Genomic DNA, 18010 nt, shown 5'->3' with positions numbered 1-18010 from the left:
ATATTAAATGGCAAATTCGTAAAAACATGTTTTAGTTTTAATTCCTGTCACTTCATATGAAAAATTGAGTAATTGTTGTTTGTCGTAACGCTGTGTCGCCTCTCTTCTGTAGTGCTTTTTCTATCGGTTCTATTCGGTATTTATCATCAAAAATAAATTCGCTATATTAAGTTCAGTGTCTGCAGAGAAAAAAACTACCGGTGCCATAATCACTCACCACTACCTACGTATACTGCTGAAACAAACGACAAGAATACTAGCTACCGATCACCCGATTGCTGCTGTGTGTGAACTGTTCGGTAAAAAAGGAATAATGATCTGCAACCAATGTTTATTAAATATCGAATCGGACGAAAATTCTGTTACCTGTAACGGCTTTTGCTCCGACGAATATCATGCTGAATGTGTTGCACTCACGATAGAAGAGGCACTTAGCTGTACACAACAGCGGAACATCTTATGGATGTGTACGCCTTGCACCGACATCATGATCGATGCTCGTCACTTTGAGGCATTTTCTAAGAAACGAAAGTTACTATCGGAGTCTGCCGGCTTTGTACCCGGGCGACCTGCTATTGCTGCTGTACGCACAGAATCACGGACTGAAAACTGTGCATTGGATTTATTTCAAGAGGTGCGTAAATTGAAGCGGCTACCAACGAAACGATTGCTGGTAGATCGTATGAGGTAACCCAAGCGTTTACTGGCTCAAGCTCTCCTTCAGACCAATCTTCTCCGTTCTCGTCAATCCAACTGCAGCATGGCTCCCGCAACGTTTCTAGTCTTGGTAATTTGTCTAACTCGTTACCGAGCTCCTCCGCCAACCTCTGCTGGCTATTCTTCACGAGAGTGAAAAATTCAGTTACTGAAAGGAACATCGCGGATATGGTAACAAAATCGCTCGGAAAGAACCCTGCCGTTGTGAAAAAACTTGTACCAGACTGGAAAGAAGTAGCTTCGATGCCTTTCATTTCATTCAAGGTCGGAGTAGATTTGAAATTGAGAAATGCTGCATTGTCGCCGTCGACTTGGCCGAGAGGGACTTGCTTTCGCGAATTTCACGAGAAATTTAACGTATGGGAACCGGCAGAATAAGTGTTTTTGTGTATGTTAAGTTATGTAAATTTGATATGTTGTGTGTAGTTATGTAATTAGTTTTAATAGCAATCTGTATGGCGCTTTGCGTCAAAGATGAAGTTGAAATAAATAAATACTGTTCATAAACATTAAAAATCATATTTGTCATTGTGTACTGAAAATGTCTAATTTTTCCAACATTCGATCTGCTGAGAAATTATACTTTTATCAATGAATCAAACAACCACCAAGGACAATCCTTGAATTAAGATTTTTGTGCTTGACCGCTTCGCTACCCCCATCAGTACTAAACGAAATAGTTTAAATATACCAAAAATAACAAATATTTTTGTTACAAAAAAGAAACTTATTGTAATTCTCGCGGATAGACAATGTTCTTGGTTTGGCCACCTGAAGCACAATTAAATAAATTGGTCTGTTTTCCTACACACAATCGTTTGGAATCCCTTGGTATCATTCCAATTCGAGGTTGCAGTACATCTGCTTCTTTATGTTTTCTAGTTACAATGGTCGCTTAAATGAATGTTTTCAACCAAGGCACAGTTTTGGTGGGTCGATGTTGTGCAGTAACTAATACAATAGGAACACAAAGTTTCAATTGCAACATATGCGGTGCACAGTGTGGCAAAACAACGTTTTCACGATCAAAATTCAATAACTCCTGAACCATTGGCTTTGGAGAATGGATTTTTTAGAAGAAGTTTCTAGATATAAAAGACACATCTTTGATAAAATGAAATTAGGAATTAATCCCCCTAAAAGTGAGAAAGAAATTTTTTTCCCAAATAATTTAGCTAGAAGCTCGAGGTTTTCAGTAAAGCTCTAGAAAATATTATTGTGAAAAACTTTACTGAAGATTCTAAAGCTCAACATAGTAACAGTAGTGAGATATGTAGGGTTGTTTGAGATAGACTCCTTAAAAACGGTTTTTGTAATATAACTTTTTACGATTCCTTTTTATTATTAAAAGTGTCATCTACAAAGTTGTTAAAAGCGATAAAATACACATTTTTATAACAACAATGAATCTGTAGCTCTTGAAACAACAAAGTTATTGTCAATTTTCGAATATGTTTAGGTCAATTTACACCTTAAGCAACTTCCTTAATCGCAAAAATTCGTAGATGGCTTTGATTACAGTTGAAAGTACTATCTATTTTCTTTCGATAAAATATAAAAACCTTCGTCTGACGGAGACTGCTGGGTACGTAACCTATAACCAATACTCAATATTACCATCTTGCACTGAAAACCAGGTGAATCGACTGAATTAAATAATTCAACAGGATAATCCATAGATTTATATGCGTAACCGAATTTCCATCGATATCTCAATGGATTTTATTTTGGATGGAGTAGTGTATGAAATTGAAGTCAATATACGCAATGGATTAATTTTTCAACGGATTGTATTATTTTACAAAATCATGTGGAAATGTGGTGCAATTGGTTGCTGCATCGATACGAAGACATAAAGGAGTGTTGGTGGAGGTAGGTAAAGTTAATTCATAAAAAATGGCACATTTAAAAAATATTTTGGCGATACAGAGAGTATTAGTATATTCATTCACTTTCCGTATAATCATTGCACAATTGAACAATATTTCTTCAAATATCATAGAAGAATACAGAAAAATGAGCAAGTGACAGAGAATCTCCAAAGATATCTCGTTGAGAACTTGTTTCCAAAGTATATTGGACCAATCATTTTCAAGGTTTGCACAGTTCTTCTACATATCCCCAGGTATTGATCGAAGCTTTTATTTTTTTCTTCATATTTGAATTTTTCGTGGCATTCTGCAACTAAAAATTCTATTTTTGTTTAAAAAATCATATAACTTGTTTTTGTGAACAAAGTTATGATTTTTAATGATAGAATGATATGAAGGAGAACTGTGCAAAATATCAAACAATTTGATTCAGTAAATTTTGAGTTATGCTGTCCATCGCATTTTTTCGGGGTCTCCTGAAGATTCACTGTAATTCGCCAAATTTTCAATATTTTGCAGCGAACATTTGGGAAAATACTGCTCAAATGTTGCATTATTGACTGAATAGACTAACACTCTCGGCCAATTTTTTTTGAGTTCGAGATTTTTTCAACAAAAATACCCCCTTAAGCAAGAACTGAATTCAGTAGTTGTCGACTAACGGGCAAAATTTGACGAAGATCGTCGACCACGCCACCAAATATTCGATTGATTCCTTTTATGGGTCATTGTGAATTCGTCCTATATAACAGTGTTGAATTCTTTCAGCATTTTGGTTATACCCGAATTTTGATTGATATTGTAAGTAGCGTTTTCCGCAAACGCAAGATTTAGTGGCTATTTTAGGGCAGAGCTACTCGTCCATCATTCAGCAATGTTGATATTACTTCAGATGAAGTGATCGCAAGTGCAATTTTCAATTTAATTTTCAACTTAATGTAATTTTCGACGAACTCATGCAATTCATCAGTATTATTTTGTCATTCGCGTAAAGTATCTCTATCAAATAAATGCTTGCCATTCCATTTGAGTGCTGGTAAACCTAATGTAACGTACGTAGTAATTAAGCAAAATTTATAGCATCTGGTGTCCAATAAGTCAGAAGCGAAACATTCAAAACTGCGGAAAATCAGTAAAACTGGCATCCAAATCGCCGCCAGAACGAAATCTATGATGCGAAGCGAATCGAGGTGAACCGGAATGACGTGTGGACTGTGTGATGCTCGGCCGTTAAAGATGATGATCGTGTGCGTGAGTAGGACAAGTGACTATTGTATACGTGTAGCGATAGGACAAGCAGGGAGCAAGCATAGAATATTATTGTAAGGATGTAATCGAGGGAGAAAAGAATATAAGTGAGATGCGATTATAGATTTTGGCTTTGTGTATTTTGTTGGTGGCATTTTCAGTCCATGCTAGTCGGTGCCGCTGAGGCTTTTGCCAATCAGCCAAAGCGAAGCCCATAACATTGGCACCCAACAAAAATCCCACCGTTAGGCAATTTTGCCGATTGGCGATAATTTTAGTTTATCAGTATTCACTGATTTATAGTAATAGTTTGGTTTGAGTAACGTTTGCTACAAGAAGACGCGCTTGACTGGTATGCGCGAGCTACGTCACAACGGACTCTGTGTTCCTGGGAGGCCTTCAAGAGGCAAATAAGAAAGGAGTTTCTCCCAAGTGGATACGCACAAATTCTACGTTTAGAAGCTGATTTTGGTTTCAGGGCCAGAATGAATCCTTCGCAAAATACTTCCGGGATATCTCGGCATTGTTTAGATTCATCACGCCGCCCATGGAAGTGGAAGAAAAGTTCTTTATTGTGAAAAAGAACATGAATGCAGATTACGCCGCCATTGTTACAGCGGCAAGGCCACACTCCTTGCAAGACATGGTCAATGTTTGTAGCAGTTACGACGAAACAAGGATGCTGTTGAACCAACAGCGACGCATACCGATTCCACACAGTGCGCTCCTGGAGCCAAATTTCGCAACGCCAGTGGCTCCCCAAAGACCCACAGCACCAACACAACAACGATTCGGGAGAATACATACCATAGACATGGAAAAAAAACTGTTTAGATACAGATTTACATATGCAAGGGTTCCCATCAGATTGAAACATTAAGACGAGAAGACGAAAGTTGGTAGTTGAAGGTTGATCAACTGGCGGAGCAAGTCAACGTCATGAAAATGCAACTAGGTGACAGGAATACAAGGTTGAACTCTGCAACAACACGGAACTCACAGAGATTAGACACGTCGGGTCGGGATCGACGATTTACGCAACAAGACTCGCACAGGTTCAGCGAGATGAGCACCTGGCAAATGCACAACAGATTTCCCATCAGCAACACTGCGCTGTGCAGAACCAGCAACGGGATACATATTCACGAGTGCAATCGCAGCAGCATAGAGGGGGTTTGCAAGAACAGCGTCGACCAGTGATGCTATGTTGGCATTGCGACGAGGAGGGGCATCGATTTATGGATTGTCCCAAGCCGCAGGCAATACTTTTTTGTTATAGATGTGGACGGAAAGGGTACTCGCTGCGCAGCTGCTTCACGTATCGAACAGATGCGGGAAACGCAATGACGGGGAATCTTCAGTATAGGGTGTTGATTTTTCGCAGCAACTTGAAAACCCCTCAAACATATCTGAATTCCGACACATCAACTCGCTCATAATCAACCTTGAAAGGGATAACAGGCCGCACGCAGTGATCAGCGTGTTGGGACGCAAAATAACCGCACTATTGGACAGCGGGGCGAATTGTTCACTTCTTGGAGGGAAGCACATAGATCTAGTCGAGGAGCTAGGTCTACGTAAAGGCACTGTAAGCGGAGGATTTAGAACAGCCGATGGTACGCACCATGAGGTAAACTACTTCACCCGACTACCGATTGCATACAACAACCGGAATGAGACCATTCCGGTACTACTGGTTCCCACTATACCAGACGGCGTAATTCTCGGAATGAACTTTTGGGATAAGTTCGGTGTCAAAGCGACATGCTGCTCATTAGAAGCTTCATTGGAAGAATTGGAAGCTGAGGAGCCGAGAAAACAACTGACTGCAGAGCAAGATCGTCAGCTTCAACGAGTTATCGCCATGTTTCCAAAAGCGGAGGCCCAAAAGCTGGGTAGAACGACTATATATGAATCTCGTATAGAAGTAGGAAACGCGCCGCCGCGGAAGCAACGACATTACACAATGTCCCAATACGTTTTACAGGAGGTGAATCGAGAGATTGACCGCATGATGGCACTAGGCGTGATAGAAGAAGCCCGTTTCTCTCCTTGGAATAACCCACTGGTGGCTGTAAAGAAAAAGACAGGCAAATACCGGGTTTGCTTGGAAGCGCGTCACCTCAATTCGGTGATGGTAAATGAAGGATATCCAATCCCTCAGATTTCGTCAATCATCAATAACTTAGGCGGTTGTGCGTTCATATCGTCACTTGATTTGAAGGACGCGTTCTGGCAGCTTCCACTGCACCCAGATTCACGTCCGCTTACAGCATTTACCGTACCGTCCAGGGGCCACTTCCAGTTCAAGGTGGTTCCATTTGGCCTGTGTACCGCTAGTCAAGCACTTTCAAGTCTAATGACGCACTTGTTCGCACATGTCTTCCACTATCTAGATGACATTGTCATCTGCTCAAGGAATTTCGAAGAGCACATGAGGCTACTGGCGGAGGTGGCGAATAGATTACGGAAGGCCAACCTGACAATTTCGATGGAAAAGTCGAAATTCTGTCGTCAGCAAATCAAATACCTCGGTTACGTGTTAAACGAGAACGGCTAGAGGGTGGACGATGAAAAAATAGAATGCGTTGTCAAGTTTCCAGTTCCGTCGAGCAGGAAAGAGGTTCAACGATTCTTGGGTCTCTGTAATTGGTATAGACGGTTTGTGGCAGACTTCTCGCGGCTCGCTGCGCCGATTACCGAACTTACCAAGACAAAGACGAGATTTCGGTAGACGATTCAAGCAGAAGAAGCATTCTTTAAACTCAAAGCGGCATTTGTATCGGCTCCGGTGTTGGCAATGCCAGATTATAGCAAGCCATTCGCGGTAGCATGTGACGCCAGCGATGTTGCAATCGGAGCAGTTCTAACGCAAGAGTTCGATGGAGAGGAACATCCGATATGCTACTTCTCACAAAAGTTGTCATCGTCCGAAAGGAAGTATTCGACGACTGAACGGGAATGCTTGGCAGTCATTCGGGCAATAGAAAAGTTTCGTGGGTACATTGAAGGAGTACACTTCACGGTGTATTGTGACCACGCTGCATTGAGTTATCTACGATCAATGAAAAATCCGACCGCACTCATGAGTCGGTGGCTTCTACGGCTCAATGCTTACGACTTCGAAATAAAGTACCGAAAAGGCAGTTGCAACATCGTTCCGGACGCACTCTCTAGGATCGTAGCAAGCACAGTGTTCTTAACGGAGGAGATAAAGGATCCTTGGTACAGGAGTTTGCGAGAGCGAGTGTCGAATAACAAGGACAACTTCCCAGACTTTCGAGTGGCAAACAACGAGCTGTACAAAAACTGTGCAAGCAGGGATGAAACATGAAACATTGTCCACGTATGGAAGAAGGTAGTGCCGTGCGACGAACGAAGCGAAGTCATAAAGAAGTTTCAGGCCTCTCCAACGGCAGCTCACCTCGGTTTTCATAAAACCTGGCACAAGATACAGACACACTTCTATTGGCCCAAAATGCAGGAAGAGATCAGCAAATGGGTTCGAAATTGCACGACGTGTAAGGCAAGCAAACCTCCAAACACTAAGATGATGCCACAGATGGGCAAGCTAAAGCCGGACAAAGTTCCATGGAAATTGATCTCCATAGATTTTGTTGGACCGCTCACTCGCTCAAAACGTGGAAACACAGTAATGTTTGTCGTAGTGGATTGGGTCACAAAGTACGTCATCGTTCATCCAATGCGTAGTGCAGATTCGACAAAGATGGTAGAGTTCCTGGAACGAGAAGTGTTCCTAAAATTTTCACGTCCCCGAATCGTGCTGTCAGACAATGGAAAGCAATTCGAATCGATGGCGTTTAAGTCGCTGCTAGCTCGACACAACATGATCCACATGAAAACAGCATTCTATTGTCCAATGGTCAATAACGCCGAACGCGTCAACCGTGTCCTGATTACGTGCATACGATAATTGCTAGATGGAGATCATCGGGAATGGGACGAGCAGCTTCCAGCCATCACGGCTGCTATCAACAATGCAAAACACGACGCAACCGGTGTGAGCCCGCAAGCCGCAAATTTCGGAAGAGACCTCATTCTGCACACAGATCTCTACACCCAGCAGGAACTCAACGCTCGGGAAGATCCTAAAGTAGCTCAAGACATGCGACTGTCCAAAATTCAGCGCATCAAGCAATTCATTCTTCAACGAATCCAGAATAACCACGAGAGGATGAAACAGCGCTACGATTTTTGGAAACGGATGGTTTCATGCAAAACAGGAGATCTGGTATGGCGGAAATCGTTTGGACAATCCTCGAAGGTGGAGAACGTGAACCAGAAGTTGGATCCTAAGTGCATTCCAGCGATAGTGAGTAGTACTCGGAACCAATTTGTACCTATTAGAGGATGTAACCACGGGGAAGAAAGGCCGATATCACGCAAGAGACCTCAAATCAGATTAGAGACAAAAAATCCAGCTATGTCGGCAGGTTTCAGCCTGCTAACCATGAGTATTCTGCACCGTAAAAACACCGTTAGCCGATCGAGATAAATCGTGCCCTGTCATGGTGTGGCGAGCAATAACTTTTCTCAAACTACCTCCCCACCATGGCACACCAGCCAGCGAATTCGAGGAGCTGTCTAGGAAGGCCCATGACAACTCGCAGTCGCAGCAAGAAGCTGTGGAGACGTGAGGGACGGGACAGGACTTCCACCAACGAGGACAGAAGCCTTAAGCAGGCACGCCGTTAGTGGACCGGGAGAAAACGCACGTCGATAGAAAAAACAAAACATGGACCAGAATACCTACAACAGGTTCGCCGTTTTCGGAACGAGAGAAACCGTGCAGCGGATTAAGCAGAGCTAACCAAGACAACAGTAGCACTACAGCAGACCATCGCGAAGCGGAATCACACTGGACGCACACCGCATGAAGCGGGGATTTCCAGTTCGACGAAGCAAAGCACCAAGGCATCAGCACAATCTGCCAATTCCAGCTCCGGTTACAACATGCGCGTTACCGACAGAGTCGACGAAAATTAAGCCTCGACGGGCCAACCGTTGTCAGATCGAGAGAAACTGACGCAGTCGTAGGCCAGCTATGAGCAGCACCAGCTACTAAATCGCTTGACGCGGAGACATAACATAGCTGAACTGGTGTCGTCAAAAATACTCGCAAGACATACATCCAGGCCGGTTGAACGTTCGGGTCGGTCGTGTCTGGGGTGGGGATCGCCATGAAAACTCGTACAAAAGCAACGCGATTCTGGGCGCGGTAAAACACTAGCAGGGACTCATGGCGATTCGGATGAGTAAATGCGTCCTTCCTACGCAGCACACCGGAAACACAAACCAAACAAGACTATCACGTTTCAATATATATATATATATATATATATATATATATATATATATATATATATATATATATATATATATATATATATATATATATATATATATATATATATATATATATATATATATATATATATATATATATATATATATATATATATATATATATATATATATATATATATATATATATATATATATATATATATATATATATATATATATATATATATATATATATATATATATATATATATAGTTTGCCTGTGTTTTTCTTACGCACTGGTCGTGCCTCCCGCCGCTCCTGAATTTCAGTGAAATCAGCCTAGTTTTGCGTTGTTAGAAGTGGAGTCGAAATTTTTAGAGTGATATTCACCGCATTACTATTCAGTAAACCGACACGTTGAGAGAAAAATTGTTGATAATAGATGCTAATTAACGTTTTAGTATCAGCGTCGAAAATCAACAAATTTGCTATTGCTTAACTGATCACCACAACTCACGTACGCTGTAACGATGAGCTGCAAGAAGTGTGCCTCTGTGATAATGCCAGAAGAGAATAGCATCGTTTGTGAAGGCTTTTGTTCTGACCAATATCACGCCGATTGTGTTGCGCTGACCGTCCCAGAAGTGCTAAGTTGTAACAAACATCGAAATATTTGGTGGATGTGTACACTATGTATAGAAATAATGAACGACGTTCGACATTTGGGAGCTTTTCGTGATAAACGACAGGCGCTGTCTGACGCTGACTGCTTCGTTCCGATTCGCCCTGCTTCTGTTGCCGTTCATGCAAAATCGCAGACAGATGAAAACAGCTCAAATTATCTTAAGGAGTTGAGCAGAATAAAACAACAAATTGCCGATATGCAGAACTCTATTGCTGAGATTTCCCGATTACGTTTGGATGATACAAATGAACCAAACCATTCGCCCCCGGCACAGTCATCTCCGATGTCTTCTACTAAACTACAACACGGCACCGGTAGTATATCGACAACTTCGCGCTCTTCGACAATCTCTGCGTCGTCGTTCGGCTGGCTTTTCTTTACACGTATCAAGAACTCTGTTAGCGAAACGGAAATCGCCGCTATGGTTTCGGGTGCGTTAGGAAGTGATTCTGTCGTAGTAAAAAAGTTGGTACCCGAATGGAAGGATGCATCATCAATGCCGTTTATTTCATTCAAGGTTGGGATCGATGTAAAGTTAAAGCGCATTGCGTTATCTCCAGCTACATGGCCGCGCGGCATTTGTTTCCGGGAATTTCACGAGCGGTTCGGCGTTTGGGAGCCTTAATATGACTAGAATATATCGTAAATTTTTCAATGTTCTAACTGTATAACGTATTGTTTGTTCCGAGTGATTCGTTCCTAATGTTAAAATGTAAATTAATTAATTTTATGTTAAGTGGTAGTCTGTATGGTGCTTCGCATCAAAGACGATATAAATAAATAAATAAATAAATATATATATATATATATATATATATATATATATATATATATATATATATATATATATATATATATATATATATATATATATATATATATATATATATATATATATATATATATATATATATATATATATATATATATATATATATATATATATATATATATATATATATATATATATATATATATATATATATATATATATATATATATATATATATATATATATATATATATATATATATATATATATATATATATATATATATATATATATATATATATATATATATATATATATATATATATATATATATATATATATATATATATATATATATATATATATATATTAGGGTGGGGCATTGTTATATGGAAAAACGTAATCATAGCCACATCAACCGAGCACAGCACTTTTTTGGTTCCTTTTGGGGTCCACAACAACTGTGCAAAATTTGGGGTCGATTGGTGTTGACTCGGCGTAGCGCATTGCGTTTGAAATTTGTATGGAGATTAGTATGGGAAAACCTACATTTTTGTATTTTTAATTCTACAGACTACAATTCTTCCTTTAGTATGCAAACAAATAGATAGAAGTATAGTCCAGGATATGCTGAACAACTTAGCCGAAGGATGTATGGTGTTAGAATGTCTCTAAGCCATGTTATAGCTGTTCAAAGTTCGATACATCGAATTAAATGCCAAAAATCATTTTTATTGCCAACACTGCCGGTGTACCAATGATATTTCATATAGCATTTCAAAATGACATTATATATTTTAGTTTTACCACATTGGTATGTTTGGATGAATTATTCAAAAGCCTTAGCTCAATTTCATGAGCGTAGGTAGTTGAGCAATAGGGCGTAGTGAGGGGGGATGGGGGGGGGGACTTTAATATGTAGAAATTCGAACTGAAATGTTTAACAAGCATAAGATTTAACAAGCACTAGGCTTGTAGCTTTGTTTAGGTCATAGGAAAGAAGGTTCGCCAGATGCGAATTCTAATTCTAATTCTCTGATCATGTCCTGTCTCTGACCGACTTCTACTTGGAAGTGCTCCATAGAATTTTTCATGAGTCGCCCGCTAGCGATTCATGAAAAATTCTTCCGCAACGGCAAGGTGGTGTAACGTACGTAGTAATTAAGCAAAATCTATAGCATCTGCTGTCCAATAAGTCAGAAGCGAAACATTCAAAACTGCGGAAAATCAGTAAAACTGGCATCCCGCCACACGTCAATAATTAAACGCACGCAGCCAGCATCACGCACACAAGCAATGTAATTTCTGCATCACACCTTGGAGAAAGGTTGGCAAGAGAACCGGAAAACTTAAATCATCATTCGTGTAGTGTTGGTGGTAGAAGGTGCAGTTTTGGTTGTGCCAAATCGTTTGCTACGGTGGACATTTTGTCCATGGTACAAGCACATCTTGGGAAAACCTGCGTCTCGTCAATCGTATTGACCGTCGTTGTTTGAAGGAATTGGTAAGCACTAAATACACAATCTAACATATAGCCAATTATCCAAACCTCCCGGTACGCAGGCAAAACCAATTTGAACTTTATTCTACGGCGTCGCTTAGAAACCGAAGCTGATAGCAGACCGGTTCCAGAAAAGCAGTAACGGCGAAATGAACACACGGAGGTCGAATAAATAAATCGGTTCGCCCAGCAAATGAACGAAAAGGACATTCAACGAGCGCGCTACCACGTACTTCTGCCACCAAGTAAGGTTAGGTTGAAATTATTGAAATCGCCCTGCTAACCACTTACGCTTGCAGCACTAATAGTGGCGATTCACTAATTGGACAGGTTGAGCAACAAACCGTAAATTACACTCAACTGAAAGGAGCCGATCGGATCGGAAACGAAAGCGTCCAAAAGGATACTCAGATCACGTTACTCCGTACTTCTGCCACCAAGTAAGGTTATGTTCGAATCATTAAAGTTGTAAAGCTAACCGCTGACGATTGCAGGACACATTTGGAAGTGACAGACTAGAAAGCGTTACCGACAGCTAGCACAATATCCAACAACTGATAATTTCCCTCGCAGTCGCTCAGCTTCCGACGATACATATTCATGCAAGTGCGCTGACGTCGAGAAATAATAAGCGTGCGAGAGCTTTATGTCGGTTGTTGGTCAAGAGGAAGTACGGGCAATTCGGTTCACGGTCATTAGCAAACAATCGCCCCCAAGAGGGTAAGTGAATCCTAAGAAGTATATCGTAAGAAAGGGCTAACACAGTTTGCCCTTTAGGGCCTTTTGACATTAAAAATGTCTTACTCCACCAGCCCGGGGACAGCTTGACAGATAGTGCTTGTTTCATATATGTACCACTAATTTGATGGTGGCGCTAGTATGCCTTCTCCGTACGAGTACCACGAACAACGAAACGAAATAGTTTCAAGAGAAAAGCGTGTTTCGTTACGTGTGTTATGAACGCCGTCAATGCAGCAAGAACAACATTTAGAAAAAGCGTATTCCAAAATGTGGATAAAGAAAACAATTATTAGAGAATAAATTTATCCCTAACTGGAAACTGTCAGCAAGGTACATAAATCTTATTATAAATTTAACTGGAAGTCGTTGTTTTTTTGTTTTATTGTTGTGTGAAGTGTGTAATCGGTAAATCATTTGTGCTTTTTGCCCGAGAAATATGAATGAAAACCATTTTGGCCAATGAAAGTAAATCACCAAGCCTAACAATTCGTGAACATATGACATCTTGTTTCAAATTAATTTAGAACGTCAAGAATTCTAGAATTTTGGGAATATAAACGAAATATGTAGGATTTTCTACACAGTTAGCAAAATTGGTTTTGGATAGAATTTGTGCGCTTTTACGAGAATTCTGGCAGCAAACCGGTAGTGCCCGGTTTTAGAATGCTGCCAGGAATAGGGCCATGCATAAATGACGTAGCATTTTGGGGGGTAGGGAGGGTATACCAAATTTGTGACGATGTGTGACTCGGGGGAGGGTAGGGTCAGAAGTTGTGCGACGTAGCATTAAGTTTAAAACCCATTGTTTAGAGAAAACAATTTAATGATCCTCCATTATTTCCAAGAGAAATAAATTTAAATTCAAACAAGTTACTTTTGATGCGGTTTTTCATGAGGTAAATTTTACGATTCGCGGAATTACAAGTTCACAAAAATACGAAAAGATTTTGTATGCGGATTTAACTTGCTACATTAGTTAGTTAATGTTGCTAACTATTAAACTTAGTTTGGAAGCTGAATTAAATTTTCACTTCGAATTCAACCAAACAAAATTTAGTAATTTAGATGAACGTATGCTTCTTAGAATCATTGGCAGCTGCAGGATTGTGAACTGAGAGAACTTCTCTTTATGCTCCCCTTGACATATAAAATTCCAAACAATACTATCAACACTATATTTGTGATGAAATGGGCTTATTTTGCACGCAATTTGCTGTTATAATGAAAATGTTGCTAAAAGTCGTCAAACATTTTGACAGGATATGTATTTAAAATAATTGAAAAAAATGTAATTTTTTTCATCACCCGGGCGCTTTGCATGGGACGAGGGGGGGGGGGGGGTAGGTAAATGCTACATTATTTACGAGGGGGAGGTAAGAATTTTGTGACCAAATGCTACGAGGGGGGAGGGAGGGGTCAAAAATCGCCGAAAAAAGCTACGTCATTTGTGTACGGCCCCATATACAATTATGTTCGACTCTTGCCAGAGCTTTATTCGACTTTTGCAATAATTCTGTCTAAAAGATTTTGCGATGGTTTTGGTACGAATTCCTTCAGAATTCATTTCGCATACTCAGCTCCAGCCCGACAGAAAACTAATTGAACGGCGTCTACCGGAGGATTTCATGTAGGTTCGATCTCGAAGATTTTCGGAAATTTCAATATAAGTGGAAGTGGCACGATTTTGAAAGCCATCTTCCTGTATTTCTGAAAATCGATTTATTTTTCTTGGATTTTTTAGGTCCAAAATGGAAACTATGTTTGTGTTAAGGTATGGACAGTTTTTAATTTGAAGAGCGAAATAAATTTGGTGATAAAAATGCTTAAATTGTTAATTTTTGCAGCTATGGAAAATAATAGATGGGATGCGCCTTTTTTAAATTTTGTTCCATTCGAGCCGCCATGACATCACCAAATCACCACAAAATTTGCTTATGAGTTCAATATATGGGAGCTGTCAAGTTGTCCCCGGGCTGTACTCCACTATCTGGGGCTAGGTGTCATTCTAAAATCTAAACTATCTCCCATGTAACGAAACTTTGTAAGGTTTGCACGCTTATAACTCCGATATTACTAGATGGATTTTAATCATTCATACACCAGCCGATTCAGAAACACCTAACTTAAATATTGGTAATAATTTAATATCTCCCCAATAAAAGTAGACTTTTGGAAATCGGTAAAATTAAAAAATTCACGAAAAACGGGAAAATTGCCATTCGTGAGGCAGATTTCTCAGGCACAGCCGTCAAGAGAGGGCAGCTTAGTTGCTTAATGAAACACGAAAAGTCATAAATAGAAGCAACGCATGTCCGTTTAAATCAGTTGTTGCTCTTATCCCATACGAGCAACATCGTCTCCGGGCGATGCAATAAGCGCTATCGATTTTCGGTAACGTTGGCATTTGCACACACTCGCACCTAAGTGACTAAACCATATACGGTTAGTTTATAAATAGAGGTGACGCGTACCCGTTTGAGTCAGTTTTTGTTCTTATGTCGAACGGGTAAGATCATCCGTGTGCGGATTTTTCGGGTACCAGCACGGTGTCACAGAATGATTTGCAAAGTGGGTGGGCGGGGTGGTTTGGATTTAATTCAATACGGTGTGTGCTGCTTAAGAGTGTTGCGTTTGAAAAAAATATATTTATTTTTATGCATGCGTGTGCGTTGTAACTTGTTAATCCATGTTTACGGCGCTTTGTAGCTGCGTAGGGTAAAGAGCCTATTGTTTTTCATGTTTCATATTTCGGTTATATGTTTTTTATCAGTAAGTCATCTGACAACGTGCTTCTGTAGTTATTGCACTGTTCAGCAGCGTAGTATTTTATATAGCAGATTACACTCAGGTTTTTTCACGCGGATTTTGAAATTTACGCGGTTTTCATTAACGCGTTTTTTTTTAATTTACGCGGTTTTCATTTACACGGCCTGTATCCCTTGCGTGAAAAATCTGAGTGTAATTGTATCGGAAACAATCACATTCCCAGCAGAACTTTTTGTTTTCTAATTTCAAACTTGTTTCGTACTGCTCACAATGGAAAATTTTAAAACAGAACTTACCGTCCCAGCAGCAGTTGAAGCGGGTGTTCTTTTTCGATTCAAATTCAAGCCATGTCTTAAGCGTTACTGGACTTAAAATTGTTTTCCCAGTTTATACAATCAGAATATCTCTCCTACCCTATGTATTTAAAACACAGTTCTAATTGCGTTTTAAAGTATACAACAAATAGAACGGTTGGGTATACTAATTTAAATTTTAAAATAAATCTGTTTTGAATTATGAAACAAACCGCTGTAGTGAAGATATAATTAAGTCAGTCCTATTACTACATAAAACACCTATATAACATAAAACGCTGCAGAATTGGTTTAATAATACAATGTTTACACTACAGAGTTATAACACGTTTTAATAATTAGCAACAAGAAAAATGTCACCAAGATAGCATAAAAACCCGTTTTAACTGGTAGTGCGAACGTTGCATAACAATGTAACAATGAAATACTTAAACTTAAGATTGTTTACTTAAGTTCATTAGTACATTATTGAAAATTTAAATGGAAAATGAAATTTTATATTTCATGGAGAATCTGTATATTTCCGTTGGCAGGCGTGGGCTTCCTCACCACAGCTCTCAATGTGGAATTTTTCTTTTGAATATATTTTCTGGACAGACCAGCCTATTTTTACTAGATGGATCAGCCAAATAATGCCAATCACCTAGTGAGATACTTGATTATTTAATAGATTACCGTTAAAAGACCTTCAATAAATTATGTTTTGATGGGGAGGGTATATAGCAAATTGTAACATATGAAAACAGGCGAGTGAACAAGAACGTGAGTCGATATGTGTGATAGATAAAATTCATTTGCACGCTCTTGAAAAAAGCTACATTTTTAATGTCACCGTGGTCGTGTCCTGTACACAACCCTTTAATTTTTTGTTTGTTTGAAATTCCTTTCAAGGTGCGCTCATCGTGGAAGTAAGGAGTGTGCATATTTAGTCGTGCGTCCGATATCGATCACTCCAAGCAAGGAACGAGATCATTCAGATCCGTGATCTCGAAATCGCCGCCAGAACGAAATCTATGATGCGAAGCGAATCGAGGTGAACCGGAATGACATGTGATGCTCGGCCGGTAAAGATGATGATCGTGTGCGTGAGTAGGACAAGTGACTATTGTATACGTGTAGCGATACGACAAGCAGGGAGCAAGCATAGAATATTATTGTAAGGATGTAATCGAGGGAGAAAAGAATATAAGTGAGATGCGATTATAGATTTTGGCTTTGTGTATTTTGTTGGTGGCATTTTCAGTCCATGCTAGTCGGTGCCGCTGAGGCTTTTGCCAATCAGCCAAAGCGAAGCCCATAACACTAAATACAACAAAATTTTAGATTTCTGCAGCAATTGATAGATATATTTTTTTATTTATAATTAATTAATATCAACAGATACAGTGTGGTCCTAATGATAATTTCTTAATCTATTTAAAAAGTCAAATTGTTATCTGCTACGTGGAATGTGAAGATCGAACTCGGATGACACTCTGTTGAAGGTCCGCTGCAAACCAATGATGGCACCGTTTACTCCATAGTTAGTCCTGCGAAGAGGTAATCGGAGGAATAAATTATTACGAAGGGCGCGAGGGCGAACGTTCATGTTTATCGAACTGAGAAGCTCGGGGCAGTCAATTCGATCTTGCAAAATATCCGAAATCGTCATAGCACGGAATAGATCCCGTCGCACTTGCAATGTATCGAGTTCAATAAGCAAACCCTGGCTTTCATAACTTGGCAGCTGGTGAGGGTTGCTCCAAGGCAATCGACGAAGGGCAAACCGAACAAATCTGCGCTGTACTGTCTCAATTCGATGGACACCGTTGAGATAATGAGGGTTCCACACAACTGAACAATATTCCAGAGTTGATCGAACGAGTGAGCAGTAGAGAGATTTCAAGCAGTAAATATCTGAAAAGTGCTTAGATATTCTCATTATGAACCCCAAACAGCGTGATGCCTTTGCAACAATATAGCTGATATGCTGTTTAAACGTCAGTTGTTCATCGAGAAAAACCGAGATCTTTGACGCAATTCGCTCTGTCAATTGTGGATTCAGCTAGACAGTAATCGAATCGAATTGGCGTTTTTTTCCTCGAGAA

General features: G+C 39.8%; 1 protein-coding gene and 1 long non-coding RNA gene across 23 annotated transcripts in view; one reads left to right on the top strand and one right to left on the bottom strand.

Moving 5' to 3' along the window:
• LOC131691078 (metabotropic glutamate receptor 8) overlaps window positions 1-18010 on the bottom strand; it is a 1433400-nt gene that overhangs the window by 1258358 nt on the left and 157032 nt on the right. The gene's annotated exons all lie outside the window — the stretch shown is intronic.
• On the top strand, window positions 11983-17245 carry LOC131691112 (uncharacterized). Of its 2 annotated transcripts, XR_009305705.1 has the most exons (6): window positions 11983-12105; window positions 12165-12347; window positions 12402-12542; window positions 12597-12822; window positions 12880-13173; window positions 16815-17245. It is a non-coding gene; the product is annotated as an uncharacterized LOC131691112 (long non-coding RNA). The 2 variants fall into 2 exon arrangements; XR_009305706.1 differs by lacking the exon at window positions 12880-13173.

This window comes from Topomyia yanbarensis, chromosome 3, assembly GCF_030247195.1.
Source record: "Topomyia yanbarensis strain Yona2022 chromosome 3, ASM3024719v1, whole genome shotgun sequence".
Classification (NCBI taxonomy): Eukaryota; Metazoa; Arthropoda; class Insecta; order Diptera; family Culicidae; genus Topomyia; species Topomyia yanbarensis.
This window is presented reverse-complemented; position numbering and strand designations above follow the sequence as displayed.